Source organism: Diadema antillarum, unplaced genomic scaffold (assembly GCF_040938485.1).
Source record: "Diadema antillarum isolate AM-2024a unplaced genomic scaffold, OU_Dant_1.0 scf00000086, whole genome shotgun sequence".
Lineage (NCBI taxonomy): Eukaryota > Metazoa > Echinodermata > Echinoidea > Diadematoida > Diadematidae > Diadema > Diadema antillarum.
Genome location: NW_027270975.1, coordinates 1,931,335 through 1,949,007, shown reverse-complemented (window position 1 = coordinate 1,949,007; position 17,673 = coordinate 1,931,335). Strand labels below are relative to the sequence as shown.

The 17,673-nt window shown below is 38.0% G+C and overlaps 1 protein-coding gene across 1 annotated transcript in view; it reads right to left on the bottom strand.

Annotated features, from left to right (window-relative positions):
- LOC139717991 (mitogen-activated protein kinase kinase kinase 3-like) overlaps window positions 1-17,673 on the bottom strand; it is a 117,545-nt gene that overhangs the window by 94,397 nt on the left and 5,475 nt on the right. The window lies entirely within an intron of this gene.

Here is a 17,673-nt window from a genome sequence, read left to right as displayed (position 1 = left end):
ACAACGCTTGAGGTTACAAATTACAACCACAGAAAATGTCCTCTGATTTCCATTTGTCTGATATCAAATTCATGCTATGATTATTTAGTTTGCTCTGCATCATGAAATCCACTGGCTGACAAGGATTTTAAGCAAACTTATGTCATTTTGATGCCGAAATATGTGAGGTGTGTATGATAGCCTGCATAAATTACATTACTTTCTTTAGTCCCACTAATGCAAAATTGTGTGTGTGTACTCCATTTGTACCCTCCTGGTTGAAGAAGGGTTTAATTTCAGAATTGTATCACATGCATTAATCATTCACTCTCACATCTAAGTGGCAAAGAAATGTATCCATCATCTCACCCATTGAGGACTAGCTGATTTTGCTATTTAACACACATTCCCCATAGACACCTGCCCGAGTATTCTAAAGGACTAGTCTTCAACGGGTTAAGAACAACTTCCTAATATAACAATACCAACGACAGCTCAGTTACAGTTACTGTGAAACTCCTAAGTACACATACAGAATACAGCCCTTCATTCATCTGAAAAGTGTAACACGGATAATCTTCCAATGTTTCAAAGAAACCTGTTAGCATGTGTGCAACACCAAAATCATCCTCTGAAGCTTTTTCCCCCATCATAGATTAGAGACCAAGAACGGACGGCATTGGAAGGACAATACTATTCACTCATCAAGCAAAGCATGTCAGTGTAACACCACATCCTGTCCGTAAGCATACAGGTCATCCATCAGTGCAATTCCACACAAACAAATCAGGTGACATCTCAACAATAATGCACTTTCCACATAGCGTGACAAATTCCAAATAGCAAGGCATGTTGACAATTATAGCTGAAAAATATGTCTTTATCTTACCAGATATTCATTCAGCTGCAAAAAGGTCATCATATACCACAAACGAAAAGAGAAAAAGTCATTCTGCTTACAGCTTGTGAACCACACTGCTGCCCATCAATTATAGCATAATTCATGTCTGTGTATTTCCAGCACATCCCACTACAACAGATAGTCTCTACCAAAGACACTGTCAAAATGCACTAGCTTCACCGAGTAGAAAAAGATAAAATTGCAAATATAGCCATCTCAAAATATACACAAAGGTGCTACAACATGGCTTTGAAGACATACAAGCAGGGTGATATGAGAATGGGCACTTCATTAAAAGCAATCCTTTGTGGGTGTTAATGGCAATGTACACCAAGGACTGAATAGTCAGACTAGCCTGCCACTGGTAGCTGAGAGAAAATGAGGATAGCGAACACAGGAGACAGGAGAGCACCCAGGGAAGAGATTCTTTGGCCATGACTCACCAGGCGTTAGCAGGCTTTACAACACAAAGTCATTACCATTGTTGTTAAATACCCACCGAAGAAACCAAATTAACATAACATACTTGCAGAATAGACAGTTTTTGGAATGAATTAAAATTTATGGGTATTTCTTCTCCTACAGCCTCCTCCAATCAAGTTTGGTTTCTCAGGCAGGAATTCACTTAGCATTCATCAGTGGTTGCTAGATAGGGCATGCCTCTGGCAAGCACTGTCGCTGTTAAGACGATCTTTTGTGGACAAGGCATGCCTAGAATTTTGATACATTTGCTTGTAGCTGCCACCTGTACTTTATAGAACTACGTCTGAAATACGTCTTAGTTCTTTGCATTATCATGTCGATATCATCCACTTTCTCTTGCTGCAATGCCTGAGCTAGTGTGTATCTATTGTGGTTTCAACTTCAAGCTTATCCATGTTTGTTTGTTTTTCATCTGTACTGGCTAGCAGGTAAAGGGAAAGCAAAGTCCCACAAAGTCCAACCATCACAACTAACTCACATGCTCATAGCCCTTCCATAAAACTGTCACTTTGACTGCTACTTCTAATATTCTAGGTTAGTGGGGTGAAAAATCAATTAGTTTCCACATTGAATGATATCGGAAGATGGAATAGCAGTCACTACAGGTGTCACAATCTTACCACCAAAGCCAACAGCTCTGATACTCACTTGTGGGATCCTTTAAATATTAAACAAGATCATTCCTAGTTCATTATCGAACATGAATATGAGGATAACGGTTGGCCAGGCGGCTTTGTTAGTTCATGGGCGTATCCCATTAGTTATTGTTTGAAAGCTTTGATAATAACCTCCGGGTTTTTATGCTGTTGTTGAGTTGTGTTTTTCTTGTTACCCCCAGGGAGGTATTCACTTGTTTTCTTTGCAACATGAAATCCACATATCTAGCACGTATACCCGGAGACACGGTAAGAGAGATCTCGCCAATGGGATGAGTAGGTGGTTGTACACAATAAAGTACAATGACAATCATTTTGGCTTTCCACACCCTTCAATAACTTGTATGTAGAGGACTCTCCAACTCTATAGACATGGTCTACCTAAACCGTCATTTTTGGAATGAGCTGTCTTAAAATGTTCTCCTTAGTAGTTTTTCAAATCTTTTAAAACAGGATACCTTAAAGGCAAAGTTTGGAATACATGAATGAATAAGTCATCAAAAATAGTCATGTGCATCTAATGATTACATGTTAGTAACGTGATCTTCTCTCATATGGAATGCTCCTCAAATTTGTTATCATGGAGTAACAATATTCCCATAATCTGGCTGAGAATTTTGTAGCACAAGGAAATTCTGTTACACTGAGGCAGAAAAGGTCCACATCATAAAAAGAACTTTAAGTGATATCTACGGTTCTTCTCTGAACAAATTACCACTATTACCCTTCAGGCAACACTGTTCAAAGGCTCTTAAAAGGTGCCAAAAGAACAGATGAACAAATGTATTTCAAACAGTCATATCTTCTGCTTTTCCCACTGAACTCAAATTGTCACTGATCCTACTATTTCAATAATTCTCAAGAGAGAAATACTGTGTTTTTTAGTGAATTCTGCAACTGCCAGGTTATACAGCCTGACAATGCATTAAAGTAACTTCTCAAAACAGTGGGAAGAGAAAGCAAAAAGACCAGGAAAATTGTCATCTCATATTTGAAGGAGGCCCATATAACCATTCTGACAATTTTTCTCCTGCTTGCTCAGGGCAATTAGTCTATGTTTTCAATCAGTAGTTGTACATTTTATGATTCCTGGTAATAAACAGCTGAGATCTCAAATCTCAAAAGGACGAAAATATTCCTATATTACCCTGTGTCACAATCAAAGGTGCTGAATTAAACTGGGTTCTGATCATCTGCTGGAGACAATGAGTATCTTCAAAACACCATTCCATCATGCACATCAGGAGCTGTATGAAATTGGAGATTACACATGAGTCATACTATGTAAAATGAACACTTTGAGGTCTGAGACAGCAGACTAGGTCTACAGTGTCATTGATAGGTGTCAGGAACGTGGTTAGCATGACATTTGAAAGATATCAGGCCTCAAGTGTCGCAGTAGTCTACTGATGCTGTCCCTCCGACTACATCAACATGTTGTTTGGGCATGATTTCCATTCCTGATCCAATACTACAAGGCCTAAATGGAATAATAGACAAAATATCGAGGTGCATGAAAAACACAGCTCAGACTTTTGTCAAGATACACATGAACAGCACTCATTCATACATGTTTGGGATGGTGGGTATCAGAGTACAGCAGTATTAAACGACTGGCACTGTGGACTAATCAGCATTTGTACCAGTTCCTCAGTCATGCATGCGTGAGCCTAAAAAACAATAGCGACTGTCTCATTCCTCGGTTTACACTGACTAGGGGGGCAGAGAACAAGTGCACATAAGCGCAACGACGTTACACTAGCAAGAAGCACATACGTGGTTATTACGTGTTGGTAAAGCTGAAAGTGTTGTGGTTGATCTAGAGTTGTAACTGTAAGCATTAACAAATCATAGAAGCTGGGAATTCTGACCATTTGATATGAATCTTGCCACTGAGGAATTGCCGTTCCATCTAATATCGCATTTAACTCTTTCACTCTTCAAAATGATATAAACACAGGCAGAATGTTCTCTGCAAAATCTAAAACACCAAACACTTTATACTCTTCAATTTAAATGAAACAGTTCCTACGCGAATGTACCTTTATGTCAACCTAATAATCTGATAATAGGGTACTACAAAGTAGTCTCTTGTTTATAAGCAGCCATTTCCATATTCAAAATTATGGCAAATACGTTAACAGATATGTTCCAAAGCATTTGAATATCAATCCCTATGTAGGAATATGAATTTGAATTATGAAAGAGTCTACAACGGGAAGTAAAATGCATGTTAAATGTTTTATTTGCCATCATTTCTCTACATGTGCAAGATGGTCATGAGGAAATGACTGAACTATATCAATACATTATTGTGACAAATTAAAGAGCCCTTTAGTCAAATTTCCTCCAAAAAGAAAATGAGATCTGTGTGTGATAAAGGGTAGATACTTTGTGACTGCCTAGATAGGCATATTGTGATACAGCTACTAAACAAACTGAATAAACAAAATTACATCCTTAACAAGGATAGTGCTTTACTGTGTGACTTTGGTGAATGAGACAGTTTTAGCTAATTACCAGTAAAGAAGGCCTCCACATCAGGAAATTGATACTCTATACTTGCCACCATCATAGTGCAATGAACTTGCAGTCTAAATAAGTGTACATGTAATAGTAATACTCCTCTGTAAAATTATTGTATGCACATCAAATAAAGTGGGAATAATCCTTAAGCAATAATTCACACAGAACATTATGCATATTTCTCTATTCACAACTATCTCAACATGATTTTAAAACTCCATAACTTCCTATTACAGGGGAAAAAGCTACGTGATTGTATGTACTGGCAGGGACAACAGATGCACATGCAGTGTAGCAATGCAAGCAGGTACATTTCCCTGATCAATGCACACACAACAGTCGATGCTTGAAAGGTACAATGTTGTATATTGAACACCACAACAGCACTGCAAGCAGACCCATAGGACCTAATATGAGGAAGAGTTCTAACAGATCACAACACCTGCGCCCCTTCTACACAATTAAACAGGGATGGCATGGCAAGTTGACACAGAAGAGCCACTGTCATAGGATATGGACATGCGCCATTTATAAATAGAGCTACAATATAGACCGAAGCCTGGTGCAGTGTAGTAAAGCAAGCAATTTGTGACACACAACACGGAGGCATGGTGAACACACAGCGCTACTATTCCTACACAAACATTCATGCTGCATCTCCACAGACGATCTAGACATGCTTACTCAAGATTTGGCTCATATGATGAGTACAGTAGGTTGGAAAGCCACAGGAAGGCCCCTCATATCATGTCAAATGAGATATTGCATAATCTTTCCTCAAGTACTTGTACCACTCAAGAAACAGTCTGACACTCGCACTTTACTGCCTACACATTGCACCTGTTTGCTGTCTGCACCGCGGCCTTTAGCCAACATCAGCAGGCAGCATTACATTATTGGGCTATGGCAGTCTTAACGCTTTAAAAAATGGAAGAGTGAATCAAGGGACAGACAGCATGACCACCTAGCAAAGCGTGTACTGTAAAACGAGGGATGTTCGCAGGCATTTTAATTTCACAAATTTCGCGAGTGGCAACATTCACAAAATTAAAATGCATGTGAAAGTTCTTGCCTACACAATATGCACTGGATGCCAGCAGTAAGATGCGAAAATTTCACGCTGCGAGAAAGGCCATCGGCTCCAATTCGCGAAATTTTCATGCCGCGAATATATCCTGTTTTACAGTATATTCTACGCCTTGCTGATACCAGGCATGTACAAATGCTGTACACACAAAGCGGCATTTGGCTGCCGATAACAGTTTAGTCACTTGCAATGAAAGACTTGCATATAGGGAACAAAACATAGAAAACCTGAATAAGCTTACAGTAAAATGTGATAGTGATGATGGCAGAAATTATGTACAATAAAAGTTAGTACATCATCTCCTGTGCTATGTCACAGGGTCACCAAACTAGCAATTTAAGTCACCCTAAGCTCTTGCATAGGTATTCTATAACATATTTGGATTGATGAATCTACAAAAATTTGTTTTGCATGAAATAACAAACATTAATGTTCATAAATCAATGATCCAAACTTTGAGAGCATTGGGAGAATCTGGAAAAACAAGTAGCATCCTAACAGCCCACACAGCATACTGTCGCTTTATGACTAACTTTAATGGTTAATTGCCTGATTTTGCCATTAATGGAGACCTGCTTCTTACACTGAAACTAAAAGAAACCTACACTTCTTCCTTTTTTGACATCATAGATATTCAGACTTGTTATCCTCTACAAGTCCAGAGAATGACTAAGCCTATGTCTGGTGTACAATATTACACCTGTTGAGGTAGATGCTCTTGAGATGAATGTGATGCATTGTAATCTCCACTATGACTTCATATAATGTAAAGAGAGAATCAATCACCAGTCTGCACTAACACCTGTTGAATAGTGTGTTATAAGCCTATGGCACTTCCTTTACTGAATGACACTGGTTTGCATACAGTGGCAAGCAATGGTCAAATTATTGCCACTATCTACCACACTAATACACAGATATTCTGAATAAAGGAACACGAACATAATCAGAATATACATTAGAGTGACTGTAATACTAAAGCATGGCACTTAAAACACTATTGAAAAGTCAGCTTTATGGCCAAGGACCGTACATGTTTATTCTGTCTTTTTTTTTTCTGCCTTATTTTAAACAATATGGCTAGAATGTTTTTGGATATCTCTACAATTGTATATTTTCCATACATATTCTGAGCATGCACAAAAATGTGCGTCAAGTCAATCTATTTATAGCTTGCGTAGTCTGAGTTTTCACTACGCGTTCTAGGCTATTTTTACATCCGCTCAATTCACGACATAAAGAGCTTTTCATGCACCTATCATACGGGGGCGCCATTTTATTTTTTACAGGTTGCGTCCTAGCGTTATCTAAAGCGACTTTTCAGCACGACGCAAGGGGAGAGGAGAACGTTCACCGCAATTGTCGTCTCAAACGTCCGCGCCGCAAATCTAAAGCTCCCTAATAAGCTTGTGATGAACAAAGCATGCCCTTCATGTGTGTGCTAAAGTATAAACGCATATTTCTGTCAATGTGTATTTATTGTACATATTACATTATAACCATGTACAGTATACATTTGTATGGATATGAAAGACACAATGATCATGTGTTCTACTTCTGTGAAAATGATTCTACAGCATACACATTCACATGAACACAGACATACAAAAGAAATGCAGAACTTGGCATGAAATCAATATGTTGTTACAGCATACATGTACATGAAATCAAACTGGACTCTACGTTTGTTGGGAATGCAGTGTAAATGAACTCACTTCAGTCCCACATCATACAATTTGTAGCTACTGAAGTGATTAACATGTGGTTCAATGATATCAAATTGGCTTTATTAGACTCATATTTTGTGTGACCTTACATAGTTCATAATATTATAATGGAAACTGAAAACTGCATTATTCAATATGAGCACTCTACAAATTAATTCCACAATTCATCAAATTTTGACTCACTCAGACTTGATTCATTATTATTATTATTTTTTTTTTTTTTTTTGGGGGGGGGGGGAGAAGGATGAACTGTAATGACGCAAGAAGTGAAGGTTTCCATGGCAAACAGATTCCAGCCATACACACTTTCAGAATTATCCCTTCCAGACAAGATCTAGTAGTCACCAATACACAGACTCACTTCTTGTACTTTACTCCTACATTGTACAAATCACCTCTTGAATGGTACAAAAGCATTATTATAATGATAAGGGCAATCTCAAAAACTTAAAACAAAACTAGTAAAAGCTGGACTGCCTACATACACCCATCAACAATAGGGAGATTCCACAGAGCAATCAATAGCTGCGGTCAACACTGGTAAAAGATCACAAAGTTTCAGATCGCGAAGTCTTCGCCATCTTTGGTCATCCAACCAAACTGGGAGACAAACTACTTTAATTTTAAGTTCTCATAGTTTGGGCCACTGGTGTGCAAGCCCAAGAAAGAACAAAAGAGTACGCCATCTGACAGCTAGTGATTGTGACGTAACAATGCACACCTGTACATCACAATGACTGTGCGCTTCAGAGGCACTGCCTGCAAACAGATGGTGGACTGGTCACATGACAAAGTTCGCAAATCTCTAAAAAACATAGCTCAGAGTGTCGTTCCTGGAGTCCTGAAGGGATTCATTATTGTCGTTTTTTCCTGCCTCTTCCCATTCTATTATTATTATTGTTTTTTATGTCTTTGTTTTTGTGATTCTGTATCTCAATTGTGCTCTAATTATTTGTATATATTGTGATTGTCCATGACTATTTCTCAATAAAAACAAAATTATAAAAAAAGTTTCAGTTGCTAGCATTCACACTGCCCAAAGATCGCGAAGACTGGTGGAGGTCCAGGAAACATCCCTAGCTGAAGTGGGAAGTTTTGCCGTAAGTTTCATGAGAAGTTTCAAAAGAATTTTACAATCGCAATCTCAAAACTTTGAGATCTTTAAGATTGCGATCTTAAACTTTGCAATCTTTTACCAACTGGTGTGAACACAGCTACAGAGATATTTGTGTGTTTGTTTGCATCTCAGAGGGCAAAATAAGTCCCAGTTCAAGGAGATTTCTATTTTCTCTTATCCTGACATGAAGATAATCTAAGTTTTTAGGAAACCTCTTGCAGAATCAGGAAAACTTGTCCGCTCTGCTTTCGCGTTATTAGACAGATGAGATATAAGATGAATAAATCCGGATAAATACTGTTCTTTTTTTCTTTCTATATGTTTTTAAATGTACAACCAATGAGAAACCAGCTCTCTGATACAATAAGTACAGTAGTATGCTTTTTAAGTAATTTGGAAGACACGAAAATTCCTCTATTTGTTGATAAAGCAAGGATACACTACAGCTTACCTACTTACCTGTTAAGGACACATTTAGCTCTTTGAGAAGCATAACAGCTTTAACTCTACAGACTTTGCATGAAGTTATGGCTTTCTGTCTCTCAACTGACATGGACATTCTACAGCCCTTACAATCAGAGCTTGAAAACCCTAGAACAATCACACCACTAGGATTGAAAGAGCAAGTTTTACTCAACAGTCTGTGTGAGTGGCAATCAAAGAAGCTCTTTCATTTTCATCTCTATACAAGATTGCATCTGCTGCCAAAAATACACACAAAATAATGAGAGAGGACTGGTGCCCACGGGGAGTTTGGTTTCATGAACCTTCATAGATGGGACTGGTAAGTTCTGTCAGATTACAGCTCACCTTCCCATTTCAGCTTTCACTTCCACTTCCATCAGACCAATCTGCAGCGTAGAAAAGTCTAGTAGTTCCATCATTGGGTTCTAGTTCCCTTTTACCATGGGCAACTCTCACCAGAACTTCACACAATAAAACTGAGACTCTCTTCCCCGCTTTCAAAGGCAAGTACAAAATGTATGTAAATAAAAGCATTTAAAGATCTTTTGAACTAACATTCTTACCAACAATGGCTAAGGGGAAGGTACAGTATAATACTCTCATGACACTAGAAAGGTGGATAGCATCATGAATAAGAGTACACAGTATATCAAGTGCACAGTGGTATATTCAAGCCTACAATGTACAAAAGCCTTTAATTGCAGCTTAACACTGCATTCAAGACTAGTGAGATGCCTTCTGTCACTATAATGTATATAACATGGTGCAAGACAAACGATGCAGCAGCTCTTCATACTGTATGCGCCATACATTTCGCGAGTCTAAATTTTCACGAATCGGGAATTCCCGATGATTTCGCGAGTGGTTAAATTCGCGATCGTGGAGTCCTGTACTGAACGGAGAAATGTACATGCGTACATAATATTCACATCGGGATCAGAGTCAATATTTTCGCGTGTCTTTAATTTTGCAAATAGCACCCGACTCGCAAAATTCGCAAAAATAAAAACCTCGCGAAATATTCGGCGTATACAGTATTGTATACTGTTATTGCCTTTATAAACACAGGGGGCTGATAGGCTAATAGCAAAGTCTAGTGAAAGGTAATTTTCACAAATTCTTGAAGTCAACAGGCTCACAAACTATGAAAAAGCGTGATACCAATCATGATTCATATCACACTTTGTTTGTGCTCTTGTTCACACATAAACAGGCAAAGAAAAATAATAATAATCATATTCCAAATTGCTATGGTTCATGTGAAGAAATATTGGGACCTAAATGGTACTAGTTCAAGTGAGGGCCGAACTGCACATGCTGGAATCTCTGAGTTTGACCTGACTTTGACCCGACTGTCCCAAAGTATCCAAAACCAAACCTTCGCATTTAAGATACAAGAAACCAGTATGGTTTCACACACTTTCACACGTCAAATAATTGACTTTTCTGAAAAATCACAACTATTTCCAAATGTCGCTATGTTAAGTGATGTATGGATCACGATTTGAATCACACTAATAGTTATAATCATCATGTCTACATACTTACAAAAGAAGTTAATTATTGAACATCAAATTGCGACACAAATACCAAGGTAATCACGACTATTGCTGGCCACATTGTATGTGAATAAAGGCCAATCATGGCATCCATACACGCTGCTAATGAGCCTCACATCTATCCAGTACACATGATGCCTCCAGAGAAATTACTGCTGCGTATTAATCTGCAGGGAAACCATCAAGAGAGAAATAGAGCACTAATTAGATACTGGGTACTTGTACAAGAATGTACACTGTAGGACAAAGTACAGGCACTGCTAGCATGCATGTACCTGGGGTAGAAAGTGTTCACACGTTCCGATGTTCATAGTCAGCTATACAAATGTCAAGTCAGACGCTAAGGATACAGAGAGATCCAACCACCACTCCGATATCAGAAAGCATCCTACAAAAATCGTTGCTGAAGAAGTCAATCAAACATATATCATTTTTACGTAGAACAGTGATAGTTTATCTTGTCCATTCCACGCCTCAATGAATATCCTTAGAGCAAAACAAGATTCAGCACCTGGGCTGCAGATGTAGCTAACTCCATGAAATTTTACAGTCTAAAGAAGACGCATTTCCAACACAACCATACATAAGAAAATTAATGTAACAAAACATAAACAAACAGACAAAAAGCAGGCTTGTTCATCATACAACTTGTATGATATAAATCCATTAATGATAAGTGCACACACACAGCTAGTGTATTGACAAAGGAGCTTTGTCTATCATTAACCTGTCTTCAATCATTCACAGCATTAATCAAACACGGCGTGACTCTGGTGTGCCGTACGGAACGTTTCATCGCAGAGTTATACAGGAACATTCATGTTACCACCGTAGAGCAATCTATCAAACACCACACATTTCACCAGTCTTGATGGCAACATGTGAGAAATACGGAAGTCTTCTCATCACAATTGGGAGGGTGGGTTTTATATCCCTTCCTCAGTCGGTAGCAAATCACGTCGAAAAGAAAAAAAAAATTGTATTTGCACTTCCTTTACGGAGGGTCTCACATTAATTTTTCTGCCGCCTGCATATCGCATGATCAATCGCCAAATTGGCACCACGGTACGCCGCAGGATTTCTCCGCTATGACACACGGCCCTAATTTTGGCTTGCGCACTGAATTTTTGGCCGCTTCTTGGTCCTATAATATTCATATCCACTTTGCGATGACTGACTTGTCAAAATGGAGGAAATTGGTGTAATTGGGCACGGCAACAAGAAGGACCAGACAAGGCCTAAGTCAGAATATCGTTTTTGGATTCATTACGCTCAAAGTTTGTGGACACAGTTGGCAGGCAAGGTGTTGTGGTGCACCAACAAAGAGCACATGTCATTGCCACCATAAACCAATTAGAATCCTGACCTTGCAGCGAAATCTACAGGAGTGGGATCCGATTTCACTACGTACGGGCCTATATACTTGTACAAGTAGACCTAAAGGCAGAGCCAAGAGTCAAACCTGCCCTCTTCTCTACTACTTTGTTTATTTGAATATCTGTGACTGTGTACAGTGACCAGGTTTCTTCACAGCACTCATATCATATTCCGCATTACGGTGTGTTCAGTGTTCTACTAGCTTTCCCCGACTTCTAATCCTTGTCTAATCTAATCTAATCTAATAATAATAATAATAACAACAACAATAATAATAGCAATTAAAGAACAGCAATAACAACTAAAACACTGATTGAGCAGAATTTTCAGTCTCCAAGACTAACGCTTAACCAGAATATCTGCTGTTTTGGAAATAACAATTCACCAGAACTCAATTCAGCAACAGTTTCTTTCTGGCAATATTTAGCAGCCAGTTTTATGTCATTTGTCCTATCACAGCTCTATTGGTGGTTATCGAACTACAGAGCCATCAAGGTGCCTGCTTGCATGGCTTTAAAACACACACACACACACACACACACACACACACACAAAGGTAAGGTCATTGTTTTATCAGCATCTCCAATACCCTTCTCTATTCCAATTAGACTACCACAATGGCATTGTCACCTTCTTTATATGATGCCTGCATGACAGATTATATTCCCTGTTCATGTTTTCCTATCAATCAACTGCTCTTTGCAGAAAAAATCAAATGAACTGCAATTGAACAATCAATAAAGCAGTTTCCCATCCATTGTCTGCTGAATGCTACAAATATCAGGATGATACTCAATACAATGGTCAGTTTGTACATGTACTCATGAGCATCAAAACCAAGTCAATGAACAACAGGCTACATGCACCAGTAACTTCTTTATCCCGACAGACCAAACAGGGTAAGCTTTCCCAGGATATGTGATTTGTGCCCCGTTCTTGCCATGACGGTTCATTAGTAGCGCACAAATGCTGTACAGTGTCTAGCCTAGATTCCAAGGGCATTTGATCTAATTTTGATTTCTCTTCCTTTAATTCATCCTTCACATCACAGTCCAGGCTGAACAATAGTCAAAATGATTACCATCAATACGTCACAATATTTTCATTGTGCCCCGATCTGCTGGTCTCCCAATGTCATGTATCAGTCATGTATGAAATCACCGGAATTCACATGACACAATGATTGGTGCATGTTGCCTGATTCTTGAAAGAAGAGCCAAGTTCTTGTTATTTGAATTCCACATAAAACCAAATAAAGCGTGCAGAGCATGAGGAATTGGAGTTGCTCCAAAATTGGACAGCAATGGCTACAATTACCAGCATCACATGAAGAATGGAAGAGGTCAAATGAAAAAAAAACAAAAAACTAATTTTCACCTTCATCCTGGTGTTAAATAAATGATGTTGTACAAAACATGTAGACACTAACTAGCAGAGCCTAATACCAATTTTCCTCTTGAAAGAAAAAAAAAATCGCTAGGACACCTAAAGGGAATTTCAAATATTTAGATTTAAAGTTATAGATGACAAAATGGATTTTCCAAAAAAAAATCATATTTTCAGTAATGCCTTTATCAATTTGGAATGATTAACACAGAAAAGTGAGTGGTTCATAAACTAGCAAACAGGGATAAAGTAAGGTATGATTACAATAGTGCATTGATAAAAAGCATGACTTTCAACAATATAATCAATAGCTATTTAACATTATACAACACTGAAGATGACCATTTGTTTTCCTCTAGATATTGATATCTTTTATGGCTAGACACGACATGCGCATCACAACATTAGGTTCTATCACTGCCAACATGTATTTACAGCTTTTGCTTAGTTAGAGCATTGTTTTTTAAGTCTTTCAGATAGATAACCTCCACATACTGTAGATATTATTGCACAAGGTTTCACTATTATATTACACAATCAAAAAATTGTTTTTTTCTGGGTTTTTTTTTCTGCACAAATATTCTGTATTTCTAAAACATAATTTTCTGCCATATTTATGAAAACGGTGGAGCGGGAGCCATGGATGAGTGATGTCCTTTGTCGAAGAATCTCCTATCAGTGCATTGCACTATCCCACACAAGACTACATTGTATCAAGTACCGGTTCACATTCCTATGCCGCCTCTTCTTTCACAGCTCAATAAACAACTATTCTCTCAACCAATCACTCTAGTGGGCTAGGCATGATGTTGCACATTTCTGTATCTTCCCCTGCAGTATATGTCACAACAATTTGCTTACTTCACACCTCTTCACACAATGTAAAAATACTCCTGCACACCATTTGATGTGTGTGATGGTCGTCCAGTAGACAGTGTGTAATGTAAAACCTGACATTTCTGCATGCGTGCAACTTTCGCTAATTTCGCAAGGAGCAAAGATTTGTGAAAGCAAAATGCTCACAAAAGTGACTATCTACACAATCTACACAATCTACACACACTGAATGCTAGGGCCAATTCGTGAAAGTTTCACACGGCAAATGTTTCTGGTTTTAACACCATCATGTCAAGTTATTTTCATGTTTAAAAAAAAAAAAAAAAAAAAAAAAATCATTAATTCAATGAGTAAAATACATGCCAATATGTGGGTAAACATAATCCATTCCTATCACTTCCTGCATTTCAATACATGACAAGTTATTAAAGTAAACAATATGACAAGCTATTCAACTAAACAGAACATTAAACACTAAACTCTATCGTTTCGACTACCTGTAATCACCTCACAACTACCGTTTCATGCACTGTAACCTGTTGAGCAAGGTAAAATTTTATCTTCCTGCTGTGCCCTAGTCCCTGTCTTTACACCGAGGGGCAAATGTTAGACATGAACTGTACAGTAGCACATGATATTGCATACTCAGTACAGTACATTCCCATGGTAAAGACTTAGCTTTCACAATTCAGCTTGCATTTCAGTTCATGGTATGCATCCCTTGCCAAGGTACAATGTCCAACATTCCCAATCCATGTTTGTGCACGATGCATGCAGATTACGTCTGGTGCATTATACCAACTGCCTGTACACAGTGCAGTTTGTAACACGTACAGTACAAGAAGCACTGTGGCTGCATGCAAGATACACAAGTACATGCATGGACAGGCCGGAAGCCAATTGCAACATGTTATGTATGATTATGTACAGATGCTTTGTACACATTTATCATCCCCATATTCCTACAGTATTTATCAGGCGTACACTGCATGCATTGGGTAGATTGCATTATTTTTAAAACACACCATGATAGATAAAAGGATATCCTTTATGAATGCACTCATATCATCACATCAATCATGTATAGACCTGCACGCTAGTGCTGCACAATATGCACTATGCATTGTATTCCAGCATTCTGATCAGTACTCAGTGTACTACAGATCTAGCTGAACAAACATGTCTACACGTAATCCAACACTTACTAATGGTGTATAAGAGTGGTTGCCACATGAGACAAATTTAAGCATTTCAACAATCCATCAATCACAAGTATATTCTTCTTAGCCACTGGTTAGAGTTCTCAGGAAAGTTTAAAACATGTGTTTTCATGTGCACATGCTGATATTTTCAATAACTCATCATTGGCGGCATTGTGTGCCAAAACAGGAAATGCATCATGCACCATAAATAATATCGAACTCTTTATGTTTTCAAAGTACTTGGACAATTTCAGAGAATTTGAAGTTCATGTTTGGACATTCTGATAGATTTATAAATACCTGCAGTGTGTTTGCTCTGCACATGAAAAACAATTCTTTTCTTTATTGTGCATGCTCTTTTGATACATCTTACAGGGTACAATGTAGATGGCTTTTGATGACGTAATATTGTCATTTCAAACTAAAAATGAAATTGTTATCTAAAATTGTGGTAGGCCTATAAAAAGAATATCAAACTTTGAATTAGCACTGCTTCCCGTCAGAATATAAATACAGTTTGTATATACTGTGTTATTACAGAATCTGATGGATTTTAAGAAAAATCCATGATAAACAGTGCGACACATTCACTCTTTTAATTTGTGTTTTATATTTGTGAAATAAGGAGATTTTACTGAGTGACAGACGATGTTACTTACAAACTTCTTAGCTATTTTTTTTATTTTCGTTTTAAGCATAAACTTCAAAACACATTACATCTCTTGATAGACATTTTTTCACTGGAAGGAGATCCACCCACTTGAAATATAAAAGAAGAAAATAATACACAATGCCTATATCTTTATACATGAATTTGATCATCAGTCATCTGGTAAGTCAAGTGATCATGAAATTTCCTGTACATTCCAAGAATAGGGTATACTCCCTATATATTTCAGGAATTGGGACTTGTAAGACAATCTCGGCAGTATTCAAATTCAGGATCCAGAACTAAAGTGACATATGAAAAAGAAGTACTATTTTTCTTTAAAGACAAAGTTAATGATCCTCCACATTCGAGATGGTATAATATTTGTGTCAGGGAGGCAGTATTTTCATGAGTTGTGAAGCTCAAGCAAAAAGTTATGGTCAAACAAAGAATGCATCCTACAGAGGAAGTTGTTGCATCAGTAAGTTAAAGTACCTAAGGATTGGCTCTATGAAAAATCTATAGATGTAAAATTGGACGAGCTCTTCAAAAGTTGAGACTGTACATTAGTCCTAAATGATGCAACACAACAACCTTACCATTTATGATTATCAAGTCACAATCTACAAGCAAAGGGTCAGCACTTTTCTGTTAGCATCATGTGTAAAAACATGTCTGATATCACATTTGAGAAGAAACACAGTGACACAGTTTCCTTTCGGAGAATTGTGGAATCAGTGATACTATTGGGGGTAACTTTGACATTACTTGAGGCTACATGTATGTCTCAAAGTATTGAACATTATAAAACTTACAAATGTCCTAGTACTTCATGTTATTATCATTAACTTGAATTTTCAGAACCAGAGCCTTAGTTGTTTTACTGCCTTTTATATGAGTGTTGCTCGTAAAAAAATGTACAGGGGACGGAAAAAACATACACCTTCATCATCACAGGGAGATGGATTACCCCTCATCACACAGGTGTGAAGTGCAAAGATGGCTGGTCTAGAAGCCATGCAGTTCACTGACAACAGAGGAGCAAGGGGTCATTGTTCTCCCTTGTATTCTTCTTCAGTCCCTTGACAGGGGTAGGTGTTACATAACACTGTCAAGTCTATCCCATCCCTCCCCCCCCCCCTCAATCCCAACCAATAGAGGAAGTTGAATGAAGCCCTTTTGTCCCTTCTTCAAACAATGCCATCATGTCATTAGCACTTAGCACAGTTATATACAGAGAAGGACCTCCTGTCTCAAACAGGTTTATAAATGTAAGGTGTTGCCAGTGTGACAGCTAAAATGCACAGTGGGTTTCAACTGTACAAACTGAATTAATTAATTCACCAGATGTGTCTAAAAGCCATCATGTAGGAAGATCATATGGCCAAACTTTAATACTCAACTCACTGAAGGGTCAAACATAGTGCATTGCTCATGGGTACCATAAGTACAATGGTACCACATTTAGTCCTGGCTATGCTCAGCAGCAACATTTAACTCAGGCTTCATACAGGCCAGTCAAGCCTTCTCTTCTGTTCAGATACTCTTACAAACACAATGATCTTCTTTCAAGCAAAAAGTGCTCAAAACATTTTATTCATAATTTAAGGGTCTGTGGAGAGACTTCTGTGGAGGAAGTATACAACTGAGAGGGAAATATATGCATGTAGGTTGTTAAAATTATATTTCTATTCTATTGCTTGAGTTGTACCTACAAGTGTA